At 39.9% G+C, this 15,697-nt stretch overlaps 1 protein-coding gene and 1 pseudogene across 1 annotated transcript in view; one reads left to right on the forward strand and one right to left on the reverse strand.

Annotated features, from left to right (window-relative positions):
• The window catches only part of LOC128928549 (uncharacterized), a 113,945-nt gene that overhangs the window by 10,877 nt on the left and 87,371 nt on the right, over window positions 1–15,697 (forward strand). The window lies entirely within an intron of this gene.
• Window positions 12,119–13,277, reverse strand: LOC100390767 (26S proteasome regulatory subunit 10B pseudogene; annotated as a pseudogene).

The following is a 15,697-nucleotide window of genomic DNA, read 5'->3' on the forward strand; positions in this document are numbered from 1 at the left end:
TATTTCGGGCATTTGGATATCCTGTCTTGTGAAATGTCTGTTCAAGTCTTTTGTACATTTTTAACAAATTGGGTTATCTGGTTTTTTCTTTAATTTATAGGAGTCCTTTATGTATTTTGGATATGAGTTCTTTGTCTGATACAGGTATTATAAATATCTTCTCCCAGTTTGTGGTTTGCCTCTCTACCATCTTAATAATATATATATATATTTTTTTTGAGATGGAGTCTCACACTATTGCCCAGGCTGGAGTGCAGTGGGGTGATCTTGGCTCACTGCAGCCTCCACCTCCCAGGTTCAAGTGATTCTCCTGCCTCAGCTGGTGAGTAGCTGGAACTATAGCCACACACCACCTCACCCAGCTAATTTTTGTATTTTTAGTAGAGATGGGGTTTCACCATGTTGGCCAGGCTGGTCCTGAACTCCTGAACTCAAGCAATCTGCTCACCTTAGCCTCCCAAAGAGCTGGGATTACAGGCGTGAGCCACCATGCCCAGCCTCTCAATGGTATCTTTTGACTTACAGAAATTCCAAATTTTAATAAAGTCAAATTTATCAAGTTCCCCCCCCTTACATACACAGTGTCTTTTTTTAGAGACAGGGCCTAGTTCTGCCCCAGGCTAGAGTACAATGGTGCAATCATAGCTCACTGCAGCCTCAAACTCTTGGATTCAAGCGATCCTCCCATCTTAGCCTCCCCAGTAGCTGGGATTACAGGTGCACGTGCTACCTTGCCCAGCTAAGGTAGTGTCATTTTGACCATATATCCACGAATCTATTTCTGAACTCTCCCTTCTGTTCCATTAGGCAATTTGCTATCCTTTGCCAATGCCATCCTGTCTTAATGTTAAGTCTTGATATCTGATAGAATAAGTTTTCTCATCTTGTTCTTCAAGAGTGTTTTGGCTATTTCTGGCTTTTTTCTCTTCTACATAATTTTAGATTTTGGCTTGTTAATTTCCATATTTTAAAAAGCTGCTGGGATTCTGAATTGAAATTTCACTGGATATATAGATCAACTTAGGAAGACCTAACAACTTTATAATATTGAATCTTTCAGTCCTTGAACATCCCTCTGTTTATTTAGATCTTAATATCTTTCAGTAAAGTTTCTCTGTGAAGGTTTTTATGATAATTTCTTAACTTACGGTTCCCACATAGCTGCATGTGGGGCAAGTTTGAAGTTTCAGCTTCATAAGATGATTATTTACTTCCGAGAGTGGTCCAAGGTTATGCCGAAATTATTCATAGCTATCCTGGGCTGGTAGCCTGCGTGTGTTTGATTCCTTTTTTTTTCTTTTTTTTTTTAGTTTTCTGTGATAGAGTTTCGCTCTTGTTGCCTAGGCTGGAGTTGCAATGCGTGATCTCAGCTCACCGAAACCGCCACCTCCTAGGTTAAAGAGATTCTCCTGCTTCAGCCTCCCAAGTAGCTGAGATTACAGGCATCCACCACCAAGCCCAGCTAATTTTTTGTATTTTTAGTAGAGATGGGGTTCCACTGTGTTGGCTAGGCTGTTCTCAAACTCCTAACCTCAGGTGATCCACCCGCCTCAGCCTACCAAAGTGATGGGATTACAGGCATAAGCCACTGTGCCTGGCCCTGATTCTTTTTTCATTGATGGCCATTAGAAGCTCCCAGCTCCCACCTGGTGACAGAGCAAGACTTTGTCTCAAAAAAAATAAAAGCTCCTTGCAGAAGCTGTTCATAGTACTTACCTCTAAAATGAGATTGGTGCAAAGGGAAGGTGTCAAAAGGAGCCCTTTATAGAGTCTTTATAGTATTTTGTATAGTTGGATTTGTTATTTGGTGACAAGTCATACAACTTAAATTATCTGCAAATTTAATAGCCAACCATTTCCTCTCTCCCACCTTGAGCTCCCAAACTTTGGCAACCTTCTCGGTCTTCTCCTTTCTCCACTGTCTCATCACCCGTGCTCCAGCACCTGGCTTTCTTTGATTTGTCTTTGTTCCTTGAGAGTGCCATTCTCCTTTTCACCTGAGGGCCTTTGCATTTCTTGTTCTGTAGGTTTGTAATGTTCTTCGTATTTTTGCCTCGCTAGCTTTAACTCATCCTTCTGTGGCTCTCAACTTCTACAACACATTCTCAGAGCAGCCTTCCTTGAATTTCAGATCAGGTCATGCCCTGGGTATATGCTCTTCTAATATCTTCTTTTTCTCTCTTGCACTGCTTACCACACTTTAATGAAATACTTGATTTTGAAAGTAGTTGTATAATTCCAGATGTGAGTTTTGTGTTTAGTTAGGCAGTATGGATGTCTCATTTGCTGATTAATTCCAGGACCTAGCAGGGTACCTCATACATCATAGGCCTTTGAGAAACACTTACTGAAGGAATCAACAACTAAGGGAATACAGTTTTTTAAAAAATACATCATACATTTATTACTAACAAACCCCTCAACTCAAAAATTGGGCACAAGGATTGAAAATAAAAAATTCATTGCACTGCTTAGTAAAGCATTACTTGTAACTTTAATTAAAAATGGACAAACTTCGTTAAAAATGCATGAAGCCTTCAGATGATTTGGTTACAGATATTTGTAGTATGTACATATATGTTAACTGATATAATGGAATATGATTTGAGGAAATGACTCAGCAAATGATTCCATAAGACATCCTTGTGAGCTTTCAGAATCTGAAACAAACAGCAAAATGAGGTAACCAAATGTACCATCAGGGGGAAAATAACTTTCTAATGAAGGCCTCAAGATATCTGTGAAAAATATTCTCTGAAGTGAGTTGGGAGTTCTCATTCAAAATTATTGCAAGAGGGTCAAATTTAAGAATCTTGGGAAATCACATTTCAGAGAATATATAAAATCTAAATATGCTTTCACATTTTCCAGGTTTTGCTCAATCAAAATTCAGAACAGAAAGTCCTAATATGAGATCTTGAGTACCCCCATCTGCTCCTAATGAATAAGAAGTATGTTAAAGACCAAAACTATTGGCATAACAATCAGTTACATACAAATCACATGTAATCTTTCTTTTTCTTCTTTTTTTTTTGAGATGGAGTCTTGTTCTGTCATCCAGACTGGAGGGCAGAGGCATGATCTCGGCTCCCTGCAACCTCTGCCTCCCAGGTTCAAATGATTCTCCTGCCTCAGCCTCCTGAGTAGCTGGGATTACAGGTGTGCGCCACTAGGTCCAGCTAATTTTTTTTTGGTATTTTTAGTAGAGATGGGGTTTCACCATGTTGCTCAGGCTGCTCTCGAACTCCTGACCTCCTGATCCACTCAGCCTCCCAGAGTGCTGGGATTACAGGCGTGAGCCACTGCGCCCGACCAATCTTTATTTTTCTAATGAAAAAATCATCAGCCAAGTATACATAGGCTCTTTTATATAGCTGTAAAAATTTATATCTGAACAAATCTAACATGATGCTGCTGTACTCAGAACTCATTTTATGGGAACATGCAAGTACTTTTTCTAATTTATATAAAGATACCTAATTAACAAGGCACATTGTACTAATGACTGGGAAAAGTAGCTTTTTCTTCCCCACCCTATGAATTCTTGTCATGATTTCCCTTTTGCAGTAAAATTTTAAAAAGCAGTTGGCAATTTGGGAGGTAGCAGGGTATGTTTTGGAAAAATCTGGAATTATTGAGCTCTTGGGACTGATCTCTCTTTGGAAGTGTTTTTTCTTTGCATGGGGCTCCTGGAGATGTGTGCACATTTGTTTTTTAGTGTTTAGTGTATATTCAGCACACATGAATGTGTTCTGACCAGCTCAGGCTAGGCACAGTATGCAGCTTTGTGGCTAGCAAAAGAGAAGGAGCAGTTGATCTGTACCCAGCTGCTGTCACCTTGGTGATGTACCAGACAGCAGGCAGGCAGACGTTGGTTTGTTGCCTTCATCCTCCTTCCTCTTAAAACAGTATTGGCATTCCCATTTGAACACAGCTGTGAGTTTTTTGTGTGCTGTCATTTGTTTCTTGGTGTGAATTGTCATCTTTGATTTTTTTTTTTAACTGCCACACTCCTTCAAACAAGTCAAAGCCTATAGGTGAATGAGATTTTGGGGAGAATCTTAAGTATAGTTTCTGATTCCTCTAAACCTCTTCATGGAACCTTAGGGATCTTAGGCTCCTGGGTTGGGAAATTCGTTTTCTGTTTCTGTTTCTGTTTTGTGTAGCTCAGGCAATGTGGTTCTGTAGTCCCTTATACTTGGAGTGAGTTCTGAGGATACCATCTGTAAAACGTTTCCTCTAGAATCCCCCTGCCTGAAGTCTGTGAAGGCCCTCTGCCCATGAACAAAGGTGGACTTAATAGCTCACTAAGGATTTTGGTAGGAAAAGGTAATTATTTCCCAAGCTGAGTGCTGCCTGGGAGACTCTTCTGCTATTCCCAGGAGTCCCTTCCCCTATGCTCATTTCCAGGCTCCCATCATCTGACATCTTCAACTTCAGATGCAAGCTGGTCTCTTACTGCCTCCCTGGGGTTTTGTTGTTGGACAATTTCCCGTCCATGGATCCTCATGAGATTATTCTGAAATTTCATTCCCAATGTCATCAGGAGTGAAACTAACCAAAATTGAACTCTAGAGAATGTGCTTTAATACATAAGAACACAGCTAAGTAATTGGTGTGTTGATCAGAGGAGAAATCATTCACTATAAAACTCATGCTGTTGGACAGACAACTCATTTTCAAGCAAGTCCATAATGGGAATCGCCTAAACAGAATTAAACTTTTATGGATTTTTTAAAAAGAACCTATTTATTCATCAGAGCTAAGAGAAACATTTCGTTTCACTTAACTAAAAGGACAGAAATTTTTGATGTCTCAATTACACAGGAAATGTGTTATGCACATGTTCATCAGAGTTTAATGGATGATTTCAGTTGTAAAAAAAGTTCAGCCATGTTGAGACTCTTGCTCAATGATCCCTGGTGAAATCCACTTCTTGTTACTTACTCTGCAATCAGATGTTACATCTATCGATCCACTTGTTTTGAATGGTTTCTAAAAAGGAGAGGCCATTAGTTCAAATGTGCCATTTTCACCTGTCAAAAGGCAATTTGCAAATGAACATTACACTATAGGAAGCAGAGTTCTTCCATTCTCAGAAAAAGTGATGATAATTGGAATTTGCATATGTTTCCTTTTTGAGAGACAGACCACAGAATTTGTTTATGACTATCTTTAGCTCGAATGGGAAGCTCATGATGAAATGGAGGGGAAAAGAGTTAAAATGTTATAAAACTCATGGGAAATATGTTCTGAATGATCTAGTGGCTTTTAAAAGTCCATTTAAAAAACATGAGAATAGTGCATTATGGGGTTGTTTTTTTGGTAGCAGGAAAGGGCATCACTTTGCCAACTGCATTTTCTGGCCCTGGGATCAGCTGCTCATTACTTGTCTGAAGAATAACTGGGTGGGACCAAGGTTGAAGTCTTTAGCAGTGGAAAAGGTGATTCTTTGAGAAAAACTTAACTAGTCTGTAGAAAGGTCAAACCAGGAATCTGACTACTTAACGGCCTAACCCTAACCTCGACACTAACCTGGTTTTTAAACAAGGTAGGTTTTCTGGGTTTTGTTTTTAAGACAGAGTCCCCTACTGTTGCCCAGGTTGGAGTGCAGTGGTGGAATCTTGGCTCACTGCAACCCCCGCCTCCCACGTTCAAAGGATTCTCCTGCCTCAGCCTCCTGAGTAGCAGGAATTACAGGGCACCCACCACTGTGCCCAGCTAATTTTTGTATTTTTAGTAAAGACGAGGTTTCACCACATTGGTCTCAAACTCCTGGCCTCAAGCAATCCATCTGCCTTAGCCTCCCAAAGTGCTAGGATTACAGGCATGCGCTATCTCAACCAGCCTAAACAAGGTAGTTTTTATATGAATAATCTTAGATGACAGGTAAGTGTTCAAGAGTGTGTTTTCAAACATTCACATCACCCCTTAAGGGGGTGCCAAACAGTTTTCTCTCTTACTTCCTCTAAGTCTCACATCTGCACTTTAAGGTATCCCCATCAGTCAGAATAGGCCAAGTTACGCTGCTGCAACAAAAAAGCCTATGACCATGTGGTGTTGGTTTAGGGATTACTGGTGGATGAAGAGGAAACCATTACCTGAGGCAGAAAGAATGATTCTCTTTCACTCTGCCCTGGGGACAGACAATGTTTGAGATAGTGGCTGCTTTGTCTGTTCAGCTCTTAGAGTGAGATGAGCAGCACACCCCGGCTGAACTGTAATGCCAATAAACTTATTTTTATAGCCAGTAAGATTCAGCAGCATAATCTGACTTATCCTGTCTAATACAATATTTAGCATAGTTTTACCAATAAACAGACAAATTCTCATAGAGGTTAAATAGCTATCCCACGACTGTAGGCAAAGGCAGGGAAACCACGTAAAAGTTCTCTCTAACACATCAGGCTGATTCCTCCTTTGTGTCTGGCAGAGCCGTGAAAGATTGGTTTTTCCATCAACTACTGAATTCTCATTCTAATGAAGTCATTCTGATTCCACGTGCCTCTGGGAATGAATTTGATCTTTTTGCAGACAGAAACATAAATTTTTTTTTTCTTTGGTTTGGCTTTGCAGATAGGATGACCAACTATCCTGGTTTGCTGAGATATTTCTCAGGCATGGGAGCATCAGTGGTAAAAATAAGGCAAGTCCCAGGCAAACTGGGATGAGTTGGTCATCCTAATTGCTGGAGTGATTTCTCCTAGCAACACTTAGGAATTATGCTGCCTGGATTCCCACTGCACCTTGTAATTCTTTCCATCATAATATTATCACATTGTGTTTTAAATGACTCAAGACTGTTCGGTGTCCATCTGTATACAAAGCCCCGAACTCCTGAGACCAAGGACTATTTCTTTTCCATTTTTTATTTCTAATACCTTGTATGGTGCCTGCCACTTCAAAACACAATAAATGTTTATTGAATCAATGAATGAATGAATGCTATTTCTCTGTTGTTTTTCATTTCAAAAACTGGTGTGATGTAATTAGCTTTCTCCTTTGAGGATGAATTCTACTTAGATAATAATTTAACTGCAAAGAAAGGTAGGAATCTTTCTTGGCTGCAGCTACAGGCTTGCATAAAGCTTTCAGTGTGACCCATAGTGTAAAATTATATAAACTCAGCACTGGGTTTCAGCATAAACTGATTCCTTTCAGACTGACTGAATAATTGAATCTCCTTGTTTGGCATTTGTTTAAAGAGAGAAGGTCATGGGACAAATGGTGGATATTTGAGGCTATGGAAACATATGTTATAAATTTGGTTTAGCTGTTTCTGGTCACCGGCATTACTGTGACTGAAGACCCAGGCTTCCCCAGTCTGCCCTCCACCCTCGGGAATGCATAACTAGATGCTTTTCAAAACCAGAGGCAGAAAGAAAATCACCATGGGCACGCCTCACTGATGGACTGCATTCATGCCCAGTTAAGGAAAGCAAGCAGCGGACTGAGAGACTGACTCCAGAGAGTCAGACCCAGGGATCATCCAGTTGAATCTTTTCATAACAGGTTTAAGAGGTGTGTTGAGAAAGAGCTTGGTGGTTCTTGACTCTACTTACAGACTAACTCCTCAGATATCTTTGTTAATACCCCACAGAGGCTGTCTTCTAAGTGACTAAGCTTTTCAGAGAAGTGACTTGAATTCTATGAAGAGGCCCTCCGGATTGGTGGGAAGATCATGGAACTTGTTTTAAGGGGACTTTAAAAAATATCCTCATCCTCAGTTTCCTCATCTGTAAAATGGGTTTCATTATACTTACCTTTCTTACCACACAAGATAGTTTGTGAAGGTCAAAGGAGATGAAGTCAGTGAAAATAGTCTGAAGATTGTAAAATGCAGAAGAAATATAAGATAATATGTATTTCCTACCTCTATTAATTCACCTGATTCTTTACCCATCCTATAACAAAACCTTCCTAAGCTTGCCTTCTGCTTGAGAACTTCCTTTCATTTATCCCAATATTTTTCTCATCACAAGAAGAGAAAAAACATTTGCTGTGTGCTTTGTATGTGCACTGTCTTCATAACAGACTTGTGATGCGGGTACGATTATTGTAATTTTACATATAGGTATCAGTTCATGGTGGTTTGGTAGCTTGCCCAAGGTCATGCATGCAGCCAGATCTTGGGTTGAGACTCAGTTGTGCCTATCTCATAGGCCATGCATTTTCCATCCTCCACACAACCTTTCAAGTTTTAAAGCATTCTTCTCCATTTCTTATTTTTGGGTCCTGGATTTGGTGTACAACTTCGCCTTGGACTTGATCACAGCATTTTGATTTTCTAGAGTTTGATCATATTCTTCATTTTCTGTCACACCAACTGAAATGTCCTGCTCTTTATTCTGGCAGGCCTCTCCATTTTCTGGAATTTTATACTTGCTTTTATTTGGACCTTTCTTGAGACGTAAGAGCTAAAGCAGCATGTATTAGTCCAGGTGAGGCACCTCAGGGTGGGGTGCCAGGGTAGGTTACTGTTTCCAGATGCATTTTCAATTCTGATCATGATGCCCAGATATCATTAGTTCTTTTGGCTGAAGTAAGGCAATTCCAGCGGAATGTCCTCTGGTGATAGCCAGCAACCATGTGGCCAGCCCATGGGGAACACAATGTTTTGAGGTCTCTTAAATCCATTCATTTGTTTATTCAACAAATACTTTATAATACTTGTGCCAATCTCTATTCTAGTTGCTGTGGATAGGGTACAATAAAACACATCAAGTCCCTGTTTTCTTAGAGTGTATTGAGAAGTATGGAAAGACAGTTGATGAATACAAAAATATATATGTCAGGCAGGTGGCAAGGGATATGCAGAAAAATGAAACCGGGGAAAGGGAATAAAGGAAGACTGGGCAGTGGACTTGCTTTTTTCAAATACAATGGTTAGGGATATTCCTGATAAGGTGACCTTTGGGCAGAAGCTTGAATGAAGCAGAGGTCATCTCAGGAAAGAACAGCCCAGGCAGAGAACAGCAAGAGCAAAGGTCTTGGAGAAGTTACTTGCCGTGTTTGAGGTTACGCCAGTGTACTTGGATCAAAGTGAGAATAGAAGGGATTGGGGAGATGAGGTAAGAGATGAGGCAAGAACATCAGAATCAAAGAGAGACAGATGAATTGTGGTCTTATAAATTACGGCCAGGACTTTGGGTTTTATTCTGTGTGAAATAGGAAGCCATTATAGTATAATAAACAAAGAACTGGCCTGATGACTTAACATTTTAAGAACTTACTCAGACTGCTTTGAGGTGACTAGATTGTAGAAGAGGCATGGTGGAGGCAGGGAGGCCTTTTAGACAGCTGTTGTAATAATCCAGGTGAGAGATGATGGTGGCCTGGATCAGAGTGATGGTGGAGGTAAGGGCAAAACGTGGTTGGATCCTGGATATAGGCTGGCTTTGAGAGAGAGAAGAGCCAATGATAACTCCACGGGTTTCAGCCTGAGAAATCGGACACACTGGATGAATAGAGTTACCTTTTATTTAGACGAGGTATACTGTCGAGGCACATGTTTTGCGTGTGTGTGTGTGTGTGTGTGTGTGTATGTTTGTATATGAAGGTAGGGAATCAGAAGTTCTATTTTATATATTTTAAGTTTAAGATTATGTCCAAATAAGGATATCAAATAGGCAGCTAGATGTGAGTATGAAGTGTTCAGGAAAGAGGTGAGAGTTGGAGTTATACATCTGAGGTCTTTCAAGTCTTAGGGCAAAATGAGATCACCTAGATAAATAGAGAAATAGATAAAAAAGAGATCAGAAGACTAAATCCTGGAGCACTATAACCTACCATTTAGAACTTGATGGGGAAATAGATGGAATCAGTAAAGAAGTGTAGTTTCTTAGAAAGCTGTTTTGGTGGTTGCGTGGCAGCAGCTACCGTATATTGGAGGTCTGCTTCCAAAATGGTACAGGATCATTGTGAAAAAACACACATAAAAAAGACACTTTTTTCTTATCACTGAAGAATCTGGGCCAGGTGCAGTGGCTCAGGCCTGTAATCCCAGCACTTTGGGAGGCTGGAGCAAGAGGATTGCTTGAGCCGTGGAGTTCAAGACCAGTCTGGGCAACATAGTGAGACCTCATCTCTATTATTAAAAAAAAAAAAAAGAAAAGAAAAAACATCTGTAGAAGATAGGTCAGTTACTCCCAGGAGAGAAAATTAGGGTGAATTAGTTCAGGTTAGGGAATTTTGCTTAATTCACTAGAAAGCAAAGGGATTATATATTCCTGGGAATATAAGCAAGCGATAGAAACAAAGTTCCAAAACTCTTAATACCACAGATATGCAAGTCATAAGCACATGCATTTATAAATTCACAAATCAGACTTGTATCAGGATCCATATTAACAGAATCATCTACACAATGCATATTGGTACAGTTTGGCTTTTGGAACACTTTTTTTCCCCCAGTGGCAATTGGTGTTTAATTTCCTAAATCACACAAAGAAAGATTATTTAACCTGGTGGGGCTCGGTGGCTCATACCTATAATCCCAGCACTTTGGGAGGGCAAGGAGGGTGGATCGCTTGAGGCCAGGAGTTCGAGACCAGCCTGGCCAACATGGTAAACCTCTGTCTCTACAAAATATACAACAACAAAGAAAATTAGCCAGGTGTGGTGGTGTGCACTCATAGTCCCAGCAACTTGAGAGGCTGAAGCATGAGAATCACTTGAATCCGGGAGGTGAAGGTTGCAGTGAGTGGAGATAGTGTCACTGCACTATAGCCTGGGCTACAAACAGAGACTCTGTCTCAAAAAAAGAAAAAAGACCACAGAAAAGAAAGATTATTTAACTCATGAGGAATCTCAAGTGTGGGCCTAATTTTTCAATTTTTAATTTTTAAAAAATGCATTGTAAGCTGATTTATTTTAGTGTATGGGAGTGTTTGACAGAGCAACAATTTCACAAGGAATCCTTGAGAACATATTGCATGAGTGACAATCTTTTCGCTTCCCTGCCACAATGGAAGAAAAAATCGTCTTGGGCCACATATAAAATACACAAACACTGCTGATAGCTGACGAGCTAAAAAAGAATAAAAAATCGCACAAAAACATCTCATAATGTTTTAAGAAAGTGTACAAATTTGCATTGGGCTACATTCAAAGCTGTCCTGGACTGCATGCTCCACCCGTGGGTTGGACAAGCTTGTATTAGAGCATGTTTCTTTCTTCATTGGTACCTATTGTACAAGATGAGATATCCAGCAACAAAAGGCAAATGTAAGCATGCTTTCTTTAAGATGCATCATAAGCTGTTTTCTTTTCTTTCTTTTTTATTTTTTTTATAGCTAGAGTCTTGCTCTGTTGCCAGGCTGGAGTGCAGTGGTGTGATCTCAGCTCACTGCAACCTCCGTCTCCCAGGTTCAAGCAATTCCCCTGATTCAGCCTCCTGAGTAGCTGGGACTACAGGCACACACCACCACTCCTGGCTAATTTTTGTATTTTAGTAGAGCTGAGGTTTCACCATGTTGGCCAGGATGGTCTTGATCACCTGACTTCATGATCCACCCACCTTGGCCTCCCAAAGTGCTGGGATTACAGGAGTGAGCCAGTGTGCCCAGCCATAAGCTGTTTTCTTTCAGGAATGGAAGTATTTGACATAGAAACATCTTTGTAAGCAACCTTGAGAACATGTTATTAGAACATGTTTCTTTCTCCATTGGTTCATATTACATGACTTTACCTAAGGAGCTATAAAAGCCAAATGTAAGCATGTTTCCTTTTCTTTTGGAAGAACTAAATCAAACAGATTTTATTCAACTTTTTAGATGAGGAAAACAAATGTACAAAATAAGTAATAAGAAATGCTTTCTTTTACTGCTATCTCAAACCACTTTCAATGTTTTACAAAATGCTCACACTGCAAATATGAAAAGCTTCAACGCACTCTTCCTTTGTAACTTGCTGCAATAAATGCAGCATTAACAAACATACAAATTTCTTCTGTATCAATCTTAAAAGTTGTATTACTAATTTTTATGATGTTACTCATGCATATTTTTATTCATATACTTTTAATGACATCGTTGCCAATACATACATTATTTTCTTTAACTCTATTTTTACATTAAGCCAACATCTGTCATGCAGCCATCAAAAATCTTACAGTAAATTACACAGGTTTGCAGTCCAACTTAGTCTCTAGTTTCTTAGAATCAGCCACTTTCCTGACTGCTTTCATGAAGTTTTCCTGTACTACAAAATCATGATCAGCGCAAATTGTGAACATACCTGCCTCAGTACAAACACTTCTCAGGTCTGCTCCATTAAAGCCATCTGAAAGCTTCACAATTGCTTCATAATCTATTTCACCATGCTTTGTAATGAGACCTGCATGGATCTTCAGTAGGTCTGATCTTGCTTGCTCATCTGACAAATCAATATGTATTTTTCTATCTACTATTCCTGGATCAAGAAGCAGGATCTAGTGTATTTGGTCTGTTTGTAGCCACGACCATTTTAACTCTATGCAGAGTATCAACTCCATCCATTTGATTCAGTAACTCCATTAAAGTTCTGTGACACTCTCTGTCAGCTGAAGTACCCTCAGAAAACCAACGACCACCAATACCATCCATTTCATCTATAAAAATGATTCATGGTTGACGGTCCCTGGCATAATTAAACATTTCTCTGATCAAACGAGCACTTTCACCAATGTACTTGTCTACAATAAAACTAGATACAGCCTTTAAGAAATTGCAGTCCAGCCGGCTAGCAATGGCTTGTGCCAAGAGTGTTTTTACCGTACCTGGTGGTCTGTAAACAAACAGCCTTTTGGAGGTATTATTCCTATATGCTGAAATAACTGGGTATGGAAGAGGTAATTTACCTCTCTTAATTCCCGGATCTGTTTCGCTAGCCCTCCAATCTCAGAATAAGAAACATTCCCAGGGTCCTCATGAGACATATCATGAATCAGTGGATCCACCTCTCTTGGCAAATATCTCATGAGAGTTCGTGTTGTCATCTCCAAAGCAACTCTTATTCCTGGCTTCAGCTTACTTTTGTCAAGCTGTTGACGACAACCCACAACATTTCTTGGTCCATTTGTAGCTTTAACAATGAATTTTTCTTCAGTTAACTGTTTAAGCACTTCACCCACAGTCTGCCCAACACTTGGTAGGACTTTCAGATCATTTTCAGACTTTTCATACTGCTTGTAAGTTCTTTTAATTGTTTCCTTAACTCCTTAAGACGGCTGTCGATCTCCCTGTGCTCAAGCAGCTTCTTGGGTAGTCCTGAAGTGCCTTATCTCTAGGGTCTACCATGAAGAGAAGCTGCTTCCTTCTTTCAATGATAGATTTAGTGGGCATAAGTGCAGCTTTTTTACATGGATATATTGTGTTGTAGTGAAGTCCCGGTTTTTAGCGTAGCCATCACCTGAATAGTGTAAATTGTATCCATTAAGTAATTTCTCATCCCTCACCCCCATCCCACCCCAATTTTCAATTTTCAGTCATGTTCTTAAGAATTTTTTCAATTGCAATTCTGGTCTGTGCAACTAACTCATCTGGTAGATAGATAATCAAAGAAGTATGTACAAAGGGTGAAATATTAACAGATTCTTAAAAAGCATAGTCTCCTTTTATCCTGTGGACCCTTGCATACCCTCCCTTCCCCTAGTGTTGCATCCAAAATTTAGCCAGCTAAAGGTAGGTCTCCAGTTCCCAAGGGGAAGTCAGAGAACAAAGATATCATTCCCATTTAAGTTTGAAATGTCTTGATCTTCACAGAAGACATATTTAAAAATAGGTCACACACGGTGGCTCACGCCTGTAATCCCAGCACTTTGGAAGACCGAGGCAGGCGGATCGCCTGAGGTCAGGAGTTGAAGACCAGACTGGCCAACATGGAGAAACTCTGTCTCTACTAAAAATACAAAAAGTTAGCCAAGTGTAGTTAATTTTTTAATTAATTCTTGTGCTGAGGCACAAGAATTGCTTGAACCTAGGAGGTGGAGATTGCAGTGAACCAAGATCGCACCACTGCACCAGCCTGGTTGACAGAGTGAGACTCTTGTCTAAAAAAATAATAATAATAGCAGGGAGATAGAACTGTGGGCTGGGTCATTGGGGGAGAACTGGAGAGGTTGAGACACTGATGGGGTGCTAGAAGGGACCCTCCCGTGCAACCCTAATTTATTTTTTGAAGATGTGAATGGGGTGAATGTCATTTCTCCAAACATTACATAAACTCAAGCTGCATCCTCTAAGTTCTAGAAAAAACCCATTGTCTTCTCTGGCTTAATTTCAGAGAAGCTCTATGATAAGTTTGTCACCAGCAGAACAACCAGCATGGCCAGTTGCCCATTGTGCTGGGGGAAGAGTGGGGCCTTGGTGGAAGAAACAGTGGTTCGGAGCCCTGTTTGCGGATCACTGTCTTTAGGAGGAAGGTTCTTCTTGCTCCCCTTCCATGCATCTGATAGTAGGATGGGCTGAGGCTGCCCCTGCTTGGGAGAGGCTGCTGACCTTGGCAGACCAAGAAAGGATTAGCTGAGCCTTCTTTTGGATGTCTTCATCTTTTCATACTTTTTTGAAGGGAGCCTTCTTTGTGCCCACAAACATAGATTTAGCACCCACTTCTTTGTGGTCCAATATTGTCTCCATTATAGGACTTACTGCACCATCCATATGTCTCTCTCCCCTGCTAGACTTGTGAGCCCTTTGAGAACAAAGACCAAGTCGCATTTGTCTTTGTATGCCACCCCAGGATGGTGCCTAGGTCATGGTAGGCAAGCTATAATTATATGCTGTGTTATAAAGAAAAACAAATGCATTCACTCTCCATGCCGTTGACTGCTCTGTTACCCGGTGGGAGTGACTGGAGTAAGCAGAGGAGAGCGACAGGCCTATGCAATACAATGCATTCTGTTCAACAGATGTTAAGTAACCTACAGTGTGTCTTCTCATCTTTCTTTTCTTTCAAGTAACAGATTGAAACCTATTTCCCCAGAAAGATGGATAATTGCAAGATTATCCATTTTACAATTTGTTGGCCAGTCCCCTTCTTCCTAAGACATTTCCTGTCATTACTGTGACTGTAGCCTCAAGTACATTTTATAGTCAGTTCTCTCTTTTGGCCACATTGTGTTCTTTGAAATCACATCTTTGTAAAATGGAATGTTTTCTTCTGTAGTGACAAGGTTGTAACTAAAACTAAAGGCTGACCAAAGACTCAGTATCAAATAAAATATAGCAATCATCTATAATGTGTCAAAAAGACAAACCTCCAACAACAGTCCTCTAAAACAATTTAAAATAGTAATATCCCACCCAAGTCCTATATAAAAGTCATAAGCACACATTGTATATACATTATATATGTGGAATTATGTAAATGTATGTAAAAACATAAAATTACATCCTACTCTATCATAAATTTTTCCTAAAACTAATACACATTAAGATGAATATTTTTAACACATTAATGAATAACAACTTATTCTGCTTTTAAATTGTAAATGGAGTATTGGAAGATAATTTAGATAGTTCAAGTCTCTTTAAAAAAAAATCAAGTCTAAGCAAGTCTGAAGTTATGTTCCTTTTGCCCTTTGTAGGTTGTCCTCTTCAAAGTAGAGGACTTACAAGTGACTCAATTGATCCCATAGTTGCACACAAATTAGTAGGCTCTAGACATGTTTGCTGTTGTTTATGACGATGATGGTGTTTCTTTCCTCTTCTGAAAAGCT

This window comes from Callithrix jacchus, chromosome 9, assembly GCF_049354715.1.
Source record: "Callithrix jacchus isolate 240 chromosome 9, calJac240_pri, whole genome shotgun sequence".
Lineage (NCBI taxonomy): Eukaryota > Metazoa > Chordata > Mammalia > Primates > Cebidae > Callithrix > Callithrix jacchus.